At 47.3% G+C, this 12,268-nt stretch overlaps 1 pseudogene; it reads right to left on the bottom strand.

Moving 5' to 3' along the window:
- Nucleotides 1–10,712: 10,712 nt before the first annotated feature.
- LOC114217532 (tubulin beta chain pseudogene) lies at nucleotides 10,713–11,829 on the bottom strand (annotated as a pseudogene).
- Between the last annotated feature and the right edge of the window lie 439 nt (nucleotides 11,830–12,268).

Raw genomic sequence — 12,268 nt, 5'->3', positions numbered from 1 at the left:
TACCACAGATGAGGTGGCTTCAACAGCAGACATTCATGTTCTCGGTTCCGGAGACTGAAAGTCCCAGATCAAGATGCTGGATGATTCTGTTCCTGATGAGGGAGCTCTTCCTGGCTTACAGATACGGCTCCTTCTGGCTCTGTCCTCATATGGCCTTTCCTCTGTGTCTGCCTGAAGAGAGAGAGCTTAACCTTTATTACCTCCCTAATGGTCCCACACCAAATACAGTTACATTGTGGGTGAAGGCTTTGACCTATGAATTTGGTGGGGGTGGGTGGGGGAGGACACAATTCAGTCCATAACAGCCTCCAAACACTTGTGAGGTAGTTCAGCCACATTCACCATCAACTTAAAAACATGAAAAAACATCCTAAACCATCTACCGGGAGGAGGAGGAACAAAAGATAACTCGTCAGGAAGACAAATGGAGAGAAGGACCTAGAAAGTGCCAGTAGCCCTCTGGCTTCCAAGTTGGGTCTCCTGCAATTTTCTCCACATTTTTTGTCTGGTCAAGTCATCATCTCCTGCTGTGCTGTCCCTTTGTAGAAAGCCACGGCCCACTTTGCACCTTGGAGGAAGTGTGGGGCAGAGCAGGCCGTCGGAATTCAACTACAGCATAGTGTGGAGGAGGCACACAGAGGAGCTGACCGATGCGCAGGAAGCTCTCAGGGCCCTGGGAGCTCTGGCCCTGCCAAGACGTGGTAGGACAGCACAGCAGCCATCACACTGGCTCCAAGCGCACCCACTCTCCTCTCTGATCTGCTCTGGGTGATGCCTCAACCACCCAGACTTCGGCAGTCCCCCCTGACTATGCTCTCTCCTTTGCTCAGCCTCTTCCCCCTGCCTGCTCACCCTGGCCCCCTTCTTCACTTGGCTAATTCCACCAGGATTTACCTCGAGCAGCAGCTTTATTCATAATTGCCAAAACTTAGAAGCAACCAAGTTGTCCTTCAGTAGGTTAATGGATAAACTGTGGTTTGTCTGTATGATGGAATATTATTCAGTGCTAAAAAGAAATGAGCTGTCGAGCCATGAGAGGACATGGAGGAACTTAAATGCATATACTGAGTAGGAGAAGCCAATCTGAAAAGGCTACATACTGGATGATACCAACTGTATGACATCCTGGAAAAGGCAAAACTAAAGAGATATTAAGATCAGTGATTGCCAGAGCTTAGAGGGAAAGGAAGGATGAATAGGTGGAGCACAGAGGATTTTTAGGGCAGTGAAAGTATTCTGTATGACACTCTCAGGATAGATACGTGTCATTACAAATTTGTCTAAACCCATAGACCAAAAGTGAACCCTGATGTAAACTATGGACTTTGGGTGATAATGGCATGTCGATGCAGGTTCATCAACTGCAACAAATGTACCACTCTGGTGGGGATGTTGATAACGAGGATGTGTGAGGACAGGGGGTATATGGGAAATCTCTGTACCTTTTAACTAATTTTGCTGTGTGAACCTAAAACTGCTCTAAAAAAATACAATCCCTTAATAAAATGGAGTAAATAATTTTTAAGAGACTCACCTATATAAAAGACATCATCCTTTCTAGACTTGATGCTCTGGAAAAGTGCAAGAGAAAAATCTGTCCTGGTATGCTCAGTGAAGTCCTTCTCTTCAGTGGGGTTCCTCTTCTGGAGAAGCCAGAGCTGACAGTTTCAAGGTACCTAGTCCTGCAGATAAGGCAAAAAGGACAGGTAAGAAATGAGGCTCAGGATCCTAACCTCATCTGCTAGAATAGCTCATCTTCCCCGTTGGTTCCATAGCACCCCGTGCTTACCTAACAGTTAGTAGTTATGTTGTGTTTGCTATGTGCCAAGATGTGCTGAGAAATTATGGTATAATTCTCATTATATCCCATGAAGTAACTACTATTATTACCTCCACTTTGCAGACAAGGAAACTGAGGCTTAAGAAACTTGCCAAAGACCCATCCGTGGGTAGGTGGCAGTGTCAGGGGTCAAATTTGGTCACTCTGATCCAGCACTTGGTCCTTCACCACTGCGCCCTATAATTGTCATCCCACACAGACCTCATTGCCCCGGGGACATGACCGCCAGCCTCCCCTACCAGCCTGTGGCCCTCATGGAGGCCATGCTGTGTTTTCCTGGTATGTTCGGCCCCTTAAGACATGTCAGTATTTCAATGTGGATTTTTGAAAAGAAGCAGGTTGATTTGCAATTGTTAAGCCTGGGTGAATATGGCATATCAGTCCACATCCCAGGGGGAAACAGATGGCACAGTCAGGTTCGACTAATTGAGGAGGGTTTAAAGGAGGGACTATTTGCAAAGATATGGCCCCAGGAGGGACCCAGGGTCTGGTACCAGCTGGTCTGCTTGCCGTCTGTTGAGTTGGAAGGGGCCAGGGCAGGAAATGGTTACCAGAACCTGGAGGCAGACAGGAGTGTGTGGAGAGGGCTGCCTGACAAGAGCTGGGGGCTTCTGGTTGAAGGACTCAGCCAGCCTGCAGTGACCCTGCAAGGGGGAAGTGAGGAAAGAATACTGTGACCTTTCCCACCTGGCTCGGGGCCCCCAGGAGACCCCTAGGACAAAATGTGTCCCCAGTGAAAAGTTAGAAGAGGAGAAGGGCTATTTGTGGCACAGATAAAGGATTATGGAGTTTCGGGGAAGGCAGTGGCATTTGTGCCAGGCCCAGAAAACTGGGTAGGTTTTGAGAAGGCAGAGATGAGGGGAGAGCATTCCTGACGGAGAACACAGCTGTGGGAAGGCGAGTGGCGGGGAAGCACAAGCGTGCCCACGCCATGATGGCCGCTGGCTTGGCCGGAGGGCGGTGCGTGCCATGATGGCCGCTGGCTTGTTCGGAGAGCAGAGCTGGTGGCGGTGGAGCTACAGAGACAGGCTGTTTGAGCCACAGTGAGGAGGGCCTTGAGTGCCAAGCCAAGGGGTCAGAAATATTTCTGTGAGGTGCTGAGTGGCAGGGCAGTGTGCTCACCACGGTGCTTCAGGAAGACTATAGCAGAGGCAGCATGACATGGCCGGTGCCTTTGAGGAAGGTGGTGGGGAAAGAAGGCAGGAGGCCACCAGAGGAGTGTGTGTTATGGCCCGAATTGTGACACCAATTCCTATGTTGAAGTCCTAACCCCCATGCCTCAGAGTGTGACTATATTTGGAGATAGGGTCTTTATGGGGTCATTAAGTTAAAATGAGGTCATGTGGGTGGACTCTATCCAATCTGACTGGTGTCTTGTAAGGAGAGGACATTAGGACACAGACACATACAGATGGAAGGCCATGTGAGGACATAGGGAGAAGGTGGTCATCCACAAGCCAAGGAGATTGGCGTCAAAAGGAACCAGCCATGGACACCTTGATCTCAGACTTCCAGCCTCCAGAACTCTGAGGGAAAAGATTTCTGTTGTTTAAGCCACCCAGTCTGTGGGACGTCGTTGCAGCAGACTTAGAAAGTCAACAGTGGGTGGCTCAGTGGTTGAGCGTCTGCCTTTGGCTCCAGTCATGATCCTAGGGTCCTGGGATCGAGCCCCCCCATCAGGGTCCCTGATCCGCGGGAAGACTGCTTCTTCCTCTCCCACTCCTCCTGCTTGTGTTCCCTCTCTCTCTCTGTGTCTCTCTGCCAAATAAATAAATAAAATCTTGAAAGAAAAAAGAAAGGAAGGAAGGAAGGAAGGAAGGAAGGAAGGAAGGAAGGAAGGAAACCAACACAGTCCAGGAAAGAAAATGAGAAGGAGACACCCTCTGGGAAGGCTGGCCAAGGACGATGTCTGCTTGGACGAGAGTACCGGAGCTGAGGAGGTCCAGGAGGACCCGAGGCTGTAAGTCCGATGGCGGGGACGTGGTGGAGCCACTCACAGAAGCAGGAAGCAGGTGATATTCGGCACTAAGACAATGACTTTTGCTCGGGTCGCGAGCTGTAGCTCCTGGCAGGATGTCTCCACAGAGTTGGCCTTCACATGGCATTAAAGCCTGATCTGAAGCCAAGAGGTTTGTGGGAGGGAGCTACAGATGTGGGAAGGGGGGTGCCTGAGATCACGTTGGGAGGGAGGATGCAGGGGTCGAGGGCCAGGAGGCAGGCTCAGAGGAAGCCCACAGAAGCCAGGGGGTGAAGGGCTGGTCAGAAACGTGGAGGACAGTGTCCCAGAGGCCAGCAACAGGGTGCTGATGCCCAGGGCCTGGCCTGCCAGCAGTGGCGGGAGGATGAGGGTTCGTGGACCACCTTCTGAAAGGGAAGGGGTCTCGGCAGAGGGGTGGGTAAAAACCTGATTGCCAAGGCGTGAAGTAGCAAGGACTTGAGGATAGGAAATGTAAGTTTCAGGTACTCCTTTTAGGAGTTTGGAGAAAAGGAGAGAAATGGTAAATCAGGCCATAGGAATTTTACTGTATTTGTTTTTATTTTATTTATTTACTGTGGTTAAATATACACAAGATAAAATTTACCATTTAAATCATTTTTAACTGTACAGTTCACTGTCACTAAGCACATTCACATTGTTGTGTGACTGTCATCATTGTCCATCACAGAACTCTTTATCTTTCCAAACTGAAACTCCATCCCCATTAAAACTAAGTTCCCATTCTCCGCTCTATCTAACTCCTGGCGACCCCCATTCTACCTTCTGTGTCTCTGAACCTGACCACTCCGGGAACCTCATGTAAGTAGTTGTCCTTTTGGAAACTAGCTTCTTTCACTTGGCATAATGCTCTCAAAGTTTGTTTACATTGTAATGTCTACTAGAATGTCTTTTCTTTTTTAAAACATTTTATTTATTTATTTCTGAGAGAGAGAGAGAGAGAGAGAGAGCGTGAGTGAGCACACGAGCCGGGGGGAGGGGGTGGCTGGAGGGGGTGGAGGGAGCAGAGGGAGAATCAGATTCCCGCTGAGCAGGGAGCCCAACATGGGACTCGATCCCAGGACCCTGAGATCATGGCCTGAGCCAAAGGCAGACACTTAACTGACTGAGCCACCCAGGCACCCAGAATGTCCTTTCTTTTTTAGACCGTGGGGACTTTATTTCTAATAGTGGCACAGCCCTGAATATGTCACAGGCAGAGGGAAAGAAAACGGTAAAGAAAAGTAGAAGAGCAGAAGGATGGGGCGCCTGGGTGGCTCAGTCGTTAAGCGTCTGCCTTCAGCTCAGGTCATGATTCCGGGGTCCTGGGCTCAAGTCCCACATTGGGCTCCCTGCTCGGCGGGGAGCCTGCTTCTCCCTCTCCCACTCCCCCTGCTTGTGCTCTCACTCACTGTCTCTCACCTATGCGCTCTCTCTCTAGCAAATAAATAAATAAAATATATTTTTTTTTTTTTTTAAAAGAAGAGCAGAAGGATGAAAGTCATGGAGGAAGGCTGGACAGAGTAAAGGGAAGGTCTGGTTTAGAGCCTAGCAGGCCTGGGTTCCAATTCTGGCTTTTCCACTTGCATGATTTTGAGCAATTCATGTCATCTCCCCAGATCAGCTTTCTTGCAAAATACCGATAGTGATGCCCCTCGGTGGGATCATTGTGCATGTGAAGTGTCCCCCAGAAGGGAACCCACGTTTACTGCATGTTTGCCTTGTGCGCTCTGCAGCTGGATACTTAGAAAGGACTGTCTGCTTTAAGAGGATTTTGCCCTCATTTTCTTCAGGAAGGAACAGAAGGGTAGAGAGGATGTGTGACATGCCCAAGATCCCCCATATGTGGAGAGATAGGGCTCTGATAGCGACCCACGTTTTCTTGATTCCCAGCCCTGTGCTCCCCCCCAAAGCACCAGGGAGTACCACGTGGTGCAAAGCAGGCTCCATAACTGTGCATTCTCTTCCTCTTCCCCTGGAGGGGGCAGGCGGCGTCTATTGGCTAAAAGGGTAAGTGGGTGGGAATCAACTTGAGAATGAACCTAAGGACTGCTACACAGCTGCAAAGAGCCATCTCGCCCCATCACTGTGACCAGGACTAGGTAAACAGGGAGCCCAAGAGGTGACAGGTAACTGCCCCAGAACCTGTGTGAGAGAGACAGGGGAGACAGGCACCAGGTTGCAGGGTTAGCCCCGGGGAAAGGGGAGGCTTACAAGACCGAAAGAGACCACAGAAGCCCAGCAGATATCCTTCGTTAACTGGATTGAGCCTTGCTCAGAGGCAACGGAGTAGCTGGAGTCAGTTAAGACCCTTTCAAATGCCAGTGAACAGAGGGCTCTGAGTAGACACTGACACGGGCTCCATATCCTGCAGGAGAGAAGTCAGGAAGGAAAGGCAAAGAACCATTGGATGCATGTCTGGTGTATTTCTCCAGATAGTAGCAGGGACCTGGCACACTTGTGCTTTCCAGTGTATATACATGATTTCGGTGCATCAGATGTCGTTCAATGCTCTTAAGCACCTGCCAGTCATGGAGTTTCAGATGCATTTCTTAGATAAGTGACGTTTGTGTCCTGTGTCGTCCCACCAGCCCACCCTCCAGCCCCATTGCAATTCACGAGTGACAAAAGCAGATTCTTGCTGGGACTATGCATTCCTGGCAGTGTTACCCTGAGGCTGCTATCTAAAGAAAACATTCTGGACAATATGGTTTTATGTGCTCATTTATTTCACACCCGTGTTTTAAAATAATTCTTTTTGGCTGAAAATGTATTTTCACCTAAGATAATAGATGGAAGTTGTGAGCCGGTTACATTTCCCAAGTGACATTAGCATATGTGCCACATGTTTTCCTAAATCCCACCCCCTGTCTTCTTTCTGCTTTTCTGTCTTTTTCTGGTTCCGAAGAAGAAAATCTGAAAAGAAAGCATTACCTGCATATTATACCTCTTTCTCATCTCCCTTTCCCCAACCTTTTTACAGGAGGAGGTGGAGAATCTTCCAACTCCAGTCCTATTTTTCTTAGGAGGAGAAATTCCCTCATACCTGTCCCCACCTCCCCATCCCCAGTGCCTTTGCTTTAGTCAAGCCCTTGCTTCCCCACACTTGGATCTTCACGATACCTCCTCTCCAAGTGGTCCTGTGATTTTTGCTTTTGCCCTATAGTCCCTTGTCCACACTGCAACCGGAGTGATTTCTCCAGAACTGCAAAGTGAGTCCTGTTACTCTCGTTTCATTCTTTGGTGATTTCCCGTTAGTTACAGGATACATTCAACCTCCTTACCAAGCCAATCATCTCTCATCCTCTGCCCTTCTCCTCCAACATTCCATGTGATTTCAAGTCATTCTACTCATGTACGTGGCTCTTCTATCTTCCCAAAGTGTTTTTTCCCTCCCTGTTTACCTGGCTAACTCCTAAGTCGCTCTTTGGGTAGCTCAAGCCTACCTGGAAGTGTCTCAGGCCCACCCAAGCAGAACTGATCACCTCATCTGAGTTTCCTTCCCCAAGTACGGGAATTTCCAATGTTGTCTCTGCCTGACTGAATACTGATTACCAGGACTGATCTTCCTCTTCTTTGCACCTCTAGAATCAGTTCAGTGTTTGACTCAAAGTAGACTCTTTAGACATGTATGTTGAATTGAAAGTCTATGTTGAAGAGGTTTGGCTAGCTGATGGCAATGGTAGGTCCAACCCTCTATGATTATTGGAAATGTCACTCCAGTTCAACAAATATTCATGGACTATTTACTGTGTGCCAGGTACTCTTTTGAGTTCATTGTAACCCAAATGAGCAAAGCATCGTTCCTTCAATTAACGAGTTCACAGTTGATCAGTGAAGACCAGCAAGGAATATCACTAATACAAAATGATAGGTACTAGACTAGGGGTAGGGAAAATGTGTGAGAGGTTTTCAACCATGGCTATATCATCAAATGTGAGGACTTTTTAAAAATATGTATGTTTCCACTTATATGAAGTATCTAAAATACTCCAACCCATAGAAGCAAAGAATATAAAGGTGGTTGCCAGGGATTAGGGAGAGGGGAAAATGAGGAGTTGCTAATCAACATATATAAAATTTTCATTTTGCAAGTTGAATTAGTTCTAGAGATACAATGTACAACATTATGCCTATAGATAACAATACATTTAGTACAGCACACTTAAAAATCTGTTGAGGATGGATCTCATGTTAAGTGTTCTTACCAAAAAAAAAAAAAGAAAAAAGAAAAAAAATAGTGCAGCCAAACAAGATAGAAAAATCTATTGAGCTGTGTCAGGTAATTTATAAACAAGTATATTATTTTTCCGTATGAAAAAATATGTTTGCCTTGGCCTGTATTGATTATCTATTGTTGCTTAGCAAATTACTCCAAAACTTTGCAGCTTCGAACAAATAAACCTTCATTACATCAAACCACTCTGGGTGGGGCTGGAATTGGGGAGGAGCTTACTGAGGTGGTAGTGGTTTTGGAGTCTCTCATGTGATTGCAGACAAGATGTTGGCCAGAGCTGTAATCATCTGAAGGCCTGACCCAGGCTAAAGGATCCATTTCCAAGATGGTTCATTCACATGGTGGCATGTTGGTGCTGCTACTGGCAGGAGGCCTCAGTGACTCACCGCCTGGACCTCTCCACAAACAAGCCAAGTATCCTCACAAAGTGGTCGCTTTCCCCAGAGAGATCCAGGAGAGAGAGCAAGGTACAAGCTGAAATGTCACAGATGGTCTAGATTCAAGAGAAGTCACACTGCATTATTCCACAACATCCTACTGGTTACCCAGGGCAGGTCTGTTCAGTGTGTGAGATGACCACACACCATTGTGAATATCAGGAAATGAGAATTGCAAGGAGCCATTTTGGGGGCTGGTTACAACACGACCCTACCACCCCAAAAGGTTTAATTTAATATGCTCAAGTAGGACCCTGGGTTCTGTTTTGGGGGGTTTGTTTATTTTTTTGCTTTTTCTTTTTATTATCTTGTTGACTTTTTAACTTTTTATTGAAACATACCTAAATCATACACAAATCATGGGTGTTCAGCTGAATAAATTTTCATGAAAGTGCACACTCATGTAACCTATACCTGGATCAAGAAACAATATTACTGGCACCCCAGAAACCCCCATTATGCTCTCTCCCATCACTAAAACTCTTATGACTTTTAACAACAGAGCATAGTTTGACCTATCTTTAAACTTTGCATAAATGGAATCATATAGTATGTACTCATTCACATCTGGCTTCCTTTTACTAAACCTTATGCTCATGAGAATTATGCATGTTGTTATATGGCTGTATTTGTTCATTCCCGTTGCTATATAGTAGTCCCTAGAGTAAAATAGCTACTCAACTGTGTTCCTGTGTTTGGCTACTATGAATAGTGCTGCTGTGAACATTCTTGTAAATGTCTTCTGGTGATCATACGTACATTTTTATGTGGGGTATACACTGAGGGGTGGAAATGGTGGGTCATAGAGTTAGCATATGTTTAACTTCATAAAGGCTGGGAAACACACTTCTGTCAACAATCTATGAGAATTCAAGTTCTATGTCTTCTCCAGTAGTCGGTATGTTCTGTCTTTTTCATCTGAGCCATTCTGGTTGGCATGAGGTGGTATCTCATTTTGGTCTTAATTTGCATTTCCCTAATGACAAATGCATTTTTCACCTTTTCTTAGGTTTCTTGGCCATTTGGATGTCCTTCTTTGAAGTGATTTTTTATGCCTTTTGTCCATTTTCCTATTGAGAGATATTCCTCTTTCTTAGAGATTTGCAGGAGTTTATTTTTTTTTCACATTTCAAGCTTTTAGGTTGTTTTTTTTTTTACACATTCTTGATAAGAATTTTTATTAGATATACATATTACAAATGTCCTCCCATTCTATCACCTTCAACTCTTTCTTTCTTTCTTTTTTTTTTTGTTCAGTTGTCATTTATTTTTGGCTCTTGGGGCAATGTTATCTTTTCAATATGAAAAAAAGCAAGTTCAACACAAAATAGCAATTTGAAGTGCAGGACAGGATGAAGCCAAGGGCGGGGGCAGGGAATAGCAAAAGGAAGAAATGAGATGTTGCCCAAGATGGAGGGTCTCCTTGTCCCCTCTCTGGAAGAATGATTCAGAAGATTTAGGTGGCAATACACACCTTTCCATACATACACAGCAGAGCTGCGTGTTTGCTAAGAAAAGGTGGGGAGGGGGAGGGCCTTTCTGGAGGCTAGTCCTTTTTCCCCCTCTTGGCCCCCTTCTCCAACCAGGGGAAAAGGAAGGAATCCAACATATGAAGGAGGTTATGTAGGGGAGGGAGGATCCTGTTTAACAGAGTGGGGCAGACCCCTGCAAAAAAAAGCTCAGAACAGAGCTTGGAAGAAGACGAAAAATAGAGATAATACTGTCAACACCTCTCCTGAAGCTGAGAGGAGCAGGGAAATTCCTGGAAATTAGGACTCAATAGCCTGAATATCCCTCTCCAAAACTGCTCTAGGTATAGAAAACCCTACCCCTTCTTTATAGGTACCTCTACTGCTATGAGGTAACTTGGTTTCCTTTCCCCTGGGCTACCACATGGGCTTAGGATGGTGGCCATCTACTGGGTTTTCAGCACATGGTTCTAAATGGGATCTGATGAGACCCAGCTTCTTGGAGAATTATCTTAAAAAACAAAGGGAAATATCAACTGGACAGATGGGAGAAGTGGACACCAAAAGGAAATACAGGGCTACCCAGAATGGCAGAAATCTAGGTTTCCCAGAGTGGAAGAGAGGAGACATTCAACAAACAACAAATATTTATTGAGTGCCTATTATGCGCCAGGCACTGTTCTAGGATCCCCCCTCCAAAAAAGGAAAACAAAACAAAATAAAATGAGACAGAGGCGGAAAATGCAGTTCTGAGGGAGAGGACAGGGGCAGCTGAGGAAGAAGGCTGAGGGAACGGAGAAGCCTGAGGTGATGGTGCTCTGCCTTAGGCCTCCTCTTCGGCCTCCTCACCAAAATCCTCTTCTTCTTCTGAGGTGGCATCCTGGTACTGCCGGTACTCGGAGACAAGGTCGTTCATGTTGCTCTCAGCTTCAGTGAACTCCGTCTCGTCCATGCCCTCACCTGTGTACCAGTGGAGGAAGGCCTTGTGCCGGAACATGGCCGTGAACTGCTCTGAGATGCGCTTGAAGAGCTCCTGGATGGCCATGCTGTTGCCGATGAAGGTGACTGCCACCTTGAGGCCACGAGGTGGGATATCGCAGAGCGCTGTCTCGACGTTGTTGGGGATCCATTCCACGAAGTAGCTGCTATTCTTGTTTTGCACGTTAAGCATCTGCTCATCTACCTCCTTCATGGACATCTGCCCACGGAAGACAGCAGCCACGGTGAGGTAACGGCCATGGCGGGGGTCACAGGCGGCCATCATGTTCTTGGCATCAAAGACCTGCTGAGTGAGTTCGGGCACAGTGAGGGCCCGATACTGCTGGCTTCCATGGCTGGTCAGAGGTGCAAAGCCGGGCATGAAGAAGTGGAGATGTGGGAAGGGCACCATGTTGACGACTAGCTTGAGGAGGTCAGCATTGAGCTGACCAGGGAAGCGGAGGCAGGTGGTGACACCGCTCATGGTGGCTGAGATGAGGTGGTTCAGGTCCCCGTAGGTTGGCGTGGTCAGCTTGAGAGTATGGAAGCAGATGTCATACAGGGCCTCATTGTCAATGCAGTAGGTCTCATCCGTGTTCTCTACCAGCTGATGGACGGAGAGGGTGGCGTTGTAGGGCTCGACCACCGTGTCAGACACTTTGGGTGAGGGTACCACACTGAAGGTGTTCATGATACGGTCAGGATACTCTTCTCGGATTTTGCTGATGAGCAAGGTGCCCATTCCAGAGCCTGTGCCCCCACCCAGCGAGTGGGTCAGCTGGAAGCCCTGCAGGCAGTCACAGCTCTCAGCCTCCTTCCTCACCACATCCAGGACTGAGTCAACCAGCTCAGCCCCCTCTGTATAGTGGCCCTTTGTTGTTGCCTGCCCCAGACTGACTGAAAACAAAGTTGTCTGGTCTGAATATCTGCCCAAAAGGACCTGCGCGAACAGAGTCCATGGTCCCGGGTTCTAGATCCACCAAGATAGCATGAAGAACATATTTGCCACCTGATAGCTTCATTGTAGTACACAGAGATGCGATCCAGCTGCAGGTTGCTGTCACCGTGGTATGTTCCGGTGGGATCGACGCCGTGTTCATCACTGATTACCTCCCAGAACTTGGCACCGATCTGGTTGCCACACTGACCGGTCTGGATATGCACGATTTCCCTCATTGTTAAAATTTATTTTTAATTCTTTTGCTCGCCTCAAGGTGTGTACGGGGCAAGAAAATGATATGGAATTTTTTTTCTATACTGCTAACCACAGGCTGGAAGGATGGGACGTGTCCCAGAGGCTGGAGCAGCGAGGTCCGAACGCAGAGGCAGGAA

Source organism: Eumetopias jubatus, unplaced genomic scaffold (assembly GCF_037043125.1).
Source record: "Eumetopias jubatus isolate StellerSeaLion01/CBP00866 unplaced genomic scaffold, mEumJub1_p1.0 scaffold_2, whole genome shotgun sequence".
Classification (NCBI taxonomy): domain Eukaryota; kingdom Metazoa; phylum Chordata; class Mammalia; order Carnivora; family Otariidae; genus Eumetopias; species Eumetopias jubatus.
This window is presented reverse-complemented; position numbering and strand designations above follow the sequence as displayed.